Raw genomic sequence first — 5,664 nt, 5'->3', positions numbered from 1 at the left:
AAATTCTGTCGTAACATATTTCTTTCAGGATTAGGAAATAATAAAATGGAATATCTATTTTTCTTAGATGACAGATGTCAGTTTTTGCTTTTATTGTTACAAAGCTTAAAATTAATGTTTACTACAAGTTGACAATATTCCTTCATCTGATTTGGGGGACACTGTACTATTTTCTCTTTCTTAAGTACTTAGTAATAGTTGTTTTTTTTGTTTGTTTTTTGTTTTTTTTTAAGAATTGGATATACACTTAATGATAAGGTAGTCTGAAATCCTTTTTGAAAGCTTGAGGAAGGTCAATAAATAAATAGCATGCTTTTGATGAGAAATTAAGTGCCCTGTATCTGAAAAATTTGTCCTGTGAGTGAGAGTTTTGCAATTAGACTATACGGTATCTTGATTCCTGATGTAACTTGAGCCCTTAGGTTAGTCATTTGTTTGTTGTGGATAAATCTCACACTATTAAGTGTGTTATGCCAGTAACTGTAAATTTTATTCACCTAATGCTAAAAGATGCTATGAAGAATTTTCATTACTTACTTAAAAATGAGAAACCAAACGAGGGAGCATAGCACTGGGCTTTAATTAATAAATTCTATATCAAATCCTCTTTCTTTAATGAATTTACCCTGGGGTTAGGGAAAATCACAAATTCTTCTTGACTCACAAGACTCAAGCAAATATGCACAAATATCTCATCTTAGTCTCACATGCTTCTAATATCTGTCTGTATAATATGTGACTAAAGATCTTAAACTTTGCTCTTGTTTTTGTTTCTTTAGTTTTTTGTTTTTATATTATTATTGTAGTTGTCATTGTGTGTGTCTTCTGGGTCATGAAATTTTGAGGTCCCAAACTAACATAAGATACTGGTAAGAAAAATGACAGGTGAATAGTCAGCTACCTTCTTTACCCTTTTAAGTATTGTTTCAATCCTTATGACAATACTATCTCTGTCTTGCTCTCGGGATGTAGCAATGGAGTGGAACCTGAAACATGTTTCCTCTGGAAATCCTACTTCATTCTAATTTGAATCAGACTCTTGTGAATTTAAAGCATCATTCAGCTTTGAGATTTCTGTCTCATGCAGAAGCCTAACATTTTCTGAGTTTTACAGAGAGAAGAATTTAACTATTCTTGTATAATTCTTAGCTTTCTCAACCTGGAGCAAAAGCTACTTTAGCGGAGTCAAACATGGATTGGTGACAGTGAGTGGTATGCTTCATATTCAGTAGCTCGCTTCTCTGGTGTCTTAGAGCCCAGTTATATCAAAAAAAGAAAATATTTTATCATAATAAGTTTTTCTTTCATTTTTATCTTTTGTGATTCTTGAATTTATCTGATTTAAAGGCATTTTCCTGTTACTACTCCTGAGAGTCATTGCTAGAACATAGTTCATTTTATTACAGAAACAGAGTAAGCTAATTATCTCCTGAGAACTTGCTATAGTTTAAGGGTTATGCACAAGATGTTAACTAATCACACAGCTCCCAGATATTTGTAACATGCAGTGTGACTCTGAGGTCTTATTTAAATGAGTGCTAGGCATGGCTCGTAATGTGTTGTTTCTGGTGCTGCATGGAGAAAAAATGTTGCATTATGCAAGATTAAGTTCACAATACTTGACAATTCTTGTTTCATATATATAATAGAAGTGTATCATATTTCATCACTGTCTAACAATCCACAGCATTTTCTGAGAAATGATATCTTTAGTTGAAAAATATTTGTGAAATAAAGAAATTAATTGCCTATTGCAAATATAATGCAAATCAATGCAAACTAGCATGAGTTAATATACATGTGTTAAGATGAAAATCCTTTTATAATCATATCTTAAAATGATTCCAGTAATGTGAATGGAAAATTTGTGGTCTATTTCTTTAAACTTATGTTGAAGTCAACGTCACTGCTGCTAGTAATATGAAATGCATTAGAACTGTTCAACATTGTCAGATTATGGTGAAAATGTGCAGAACTTGTACATTTGATTTGTAAATCTGTTAACTGGGTATTATTATGTAGGGCTAACTTTTTCTTTTTTAATTCAACAATTTTTCTACAAAGATGTTTATATTTTCTATGTTTATTTAGTCACTGTCTATTTGTTCTTTAATGCTTTGCAGTTTCACGTACCCTAACCAACTATTGGTTTTACTCTCCTTAAAGTCCTAATATCCTTCCAATTCCCAACTACAACAGTAAATTAGTCTATAGCCATAATCCTCCCAAGTTTATTTGAACCTTGACATAATTACTTTTCTATTTCATTGAAAACTTCTCTTGTTTTCACAAAATATATCTTATTTCTTTACTTACATCTCAGATAATTTTTTTCACATACTCTCTATTTTTTCCAGCTTATACTAGATGTCCTCAAATGTTTTGTTCTAATAACTTTCTATTCTTTCTTATCTTATTATCTTTTGTTTATCTTATTCTCTCCTTTGATTTCCTCTGATATTTTGTAACTGTTAGCACTTTCCACATGTTAGTTTACATTATGTATATTTGTGTACCTTTATTTTCTCCATGAGATTCTACATACACAAGTTAGTGGATCTATTATTAATAGAAACAAGTCATATGTGCATAGGAATTTTAAATTTTTTGAAATGTTTTACTTTCCATTTGTCTTTATAAGGCAAGTACCCTATCTTTTTCATCCCCCCCCGCTTTTTAAATCTAATGCCTTTGAATTTAACACTTGTTCAAAAACTACTCGGGTAGAGTAAGAAAGATAAAGTCTTTTTGTTTTGAAAGAATTTGGTCCTGAAACTTGAATTTAAAGCATTTAAAGTAGGTTGAGTTGCAACTCGTGTTCTCAAATAAATAACAACTCATTTGTCAAATGTATTTCTAAAGTCATAGAAGCCAGAGAGAATCAAAATCTTTTAATATAAATAGATATTTTTAAAATTTTATCTGAAATATATTATAGTTTATTTGTAATTCTTTTCAATACAAATAAGTACTCACATTTAAAAATAAATTATAAATTATAAATTATATTCTTTAATAAAATAATTTATAAATTGTTAACCATATAAGAGTAAAATCCAGCATTAATTCAGTAACGAACTTTCTTTTCTGTCTAATCTTCGACAACATGTCTGTGAAATATATTAGTACATATGATACAGAGGTTTTAAAATATTGCTATTTACAAGTATAGTACTTAATTATGGCTCAAGTAAATACACTGAGAAAATAATCAGATAAACATAATTTGTAATATTAAGGATAAATATATTTTTATTTATTTTTTATCCACGATTACAACTATCCAAAACATATGTATTAAGAATAATATTCTGATTATATTCAGAATATTCAGAATCTAATGAAAAGTTGTTTATTTCATATTCCTTTTAGGTTCTCTATATTGAGCTTATCATATCCCCAGAAATAAATTTATTGCATGGATTCTAAGATTTTCAATAAATGTTTCTTATTTAAGATTTTCATGTCCTGCTCATTTTTTTAAAATAAGGAAAATGTCATGAGCTCCTATCTTCTTTTTAATGTCTTTCATACGGAGACCATGTAAAGTTATGCGAGGCATGACTATCATTAGATACCCCATTTCTTATAACAAGCAAGGACTCTTCTGAGAATATCAGTTAACAAAAAATAATATAACACAAAACAGAAAGACCCTCCACTAAATGATTCACAACTCCTTTTTTCCCACCACACCCAACTAAAACTTTCCCCTGTTCTAGGTTTTAGAATTAGAGAAACTATTTCAGAAAGGTGATTTACATATTGTTTAAGGCTTCACGTGCTACTTTATCTCTTTGTGCTCATTCTGTCCACATTTACTCACTTCTCATGAAGCAGCTCCTCCTATTCCTTTACCTCTTTCTGATTCTCACCCAAATGAGCTATATTATGTCAAGGAAAAAAGAAAAACACAAAAACTGGCTCTTTTGATCATTTTAAATATTTTATGAGACCTGTCTGACAATCTCCACAAACTTTCTATTGGCCTTCACAATTTCCTTACACAATGTCCCAAAGGTCTCCCACCTAAATCTGCACAGATAGAGCAAAAGGCTTCAGCTGGAAAGAAAAAAAAAATGGCAATCAACATGTATGAGGCCCTCAACTTTTATTGGCAGATAATATGAATCAAGGGTCAAACCACATGAGACATGTCCTTCAATTTGACAGTGAAAATAATAGAGCTTTAAAGAACCGGTTCAATTGTTAAAAAAGCATATGGTGACCAGATGTGTATCTGTTTACTTTCACTTCCTAGCTATTCTCACATTCTGGGCAGAGGCGTTGATACTGATGTCTTGGTTCACACTGAAGTAGTAGCACCAAAAGAAAACTAGGTAAGACTTATTTTGATTGAGGAAAAAACCTGACTTGAGAATCAAGATAAAAGCAGCACAGTAGTCATAAACATCAATCAATGTTTAAATATTTTAGAAATAAGTACTGTAAACCTGGGACACATGTATTTCCTATAGATATACAATATTATGCTGAGGTACATACAGATCCACGGTGTATATGTGAGATGTATCCTTGGGGCATCAGAAAATGAAATTTATTGGTTAGTTAGTAATTGATTAAAATATAACTGCTAATTAAAATTAGCATAAATATGATGCCCATAGTGGATTATTGAAATACTACCATCAAAAGTCAAATTCTTATCCCTGTAATTGGGCATCAGGTAAATAAATCCACACTATGTTTTTAATTTATGCATAATATATAAGTAATAAAATCGAAGTTCTCTCCGTGGCTCAGACGGCCCCATATAGATTCATAATAAACTAACTCTTTGAGTTCTATACCATTTTGCCCTGTTTTTTCATTTCTCTCTTTAAAAATTTGTTGAACATGATCTCAAACTATAGTTGTCCCTAAGAAAGGAGAATTGGAAATGGCCCAACTTCTGAGTGTCTGGTGCGGCCTCCACTGATACCATTGGGAAGATCTATCTTGACATCTCTTGCTGATTCCTTTGGAGTAACTTGTGTTTAGATGACTCTGATATTGAAGCAGGAGACCACTGTTACTACAATTCTAGAGCCTTACCCTGGCTCTTCCTTAATGGGCTCTAAGCATGGAGATCATCCATACTGTGGCAGATTGGAGAGTGAAAGGGATTTTAATAATTGTGTTGGGGCAACAGGAATGTTCTGAGGAAACTAGGCCCAAATTTCTCTAGGAGAATTTGAGGAGGAGGGATTAAAATCTGAGTTAACGTTGATTTTAAGGGTGTTTTTTGAGACAATATACTTTAAAATAGAAGAGCCTGATCCTTCTCACAGTGTCAGTTTCCAAAGTATGTAGCAGAAAATGCCAAAATCACATCAGGTTTAATATAGAGCACACGATCTCAAAAATATTTCATGGCTATCTCCAGTACACACTACTTTTATTTCTCCAAGACTTTGGGATTGTTCTTATACTCCCCTTGATCACTGGAGTTTCTCAATAAGTGTAGAACACATTTAAAAACTTCTGAGAGACAAAGAGTGATTCTTCTACACTGTCCTGAAGCTCTTCGCTAAATAGGTAGTAATGTAGTTTTGAATGATTGTAAAGAGGAAAGAGGCAACTGGTCATTTGAATTACCTTCCTATTAATTGGTTAAAACAAAATAAATAAGTTAAATAAATGAGAGATTCTTTCAGATACTAG

This window comes from Pteropus alecto, unplaced genomic scaffold, assembly GCF_000325575.1.
Source record: "Pteropus alecto unplaced genomic scaffold, ASM32557v1 scaffold21, whole genome shotgun sequence".
NCBI lineage: Eukaryota > Metazoa > Chordata > Mammalia > Chiroptera > Pteropodidae > Pteropus > Pteropus alecto.
The sequence above is the reverse complement of the archived record's forward strand: the minus strand, read 5'-3'. Positions refer to the sequence as shown.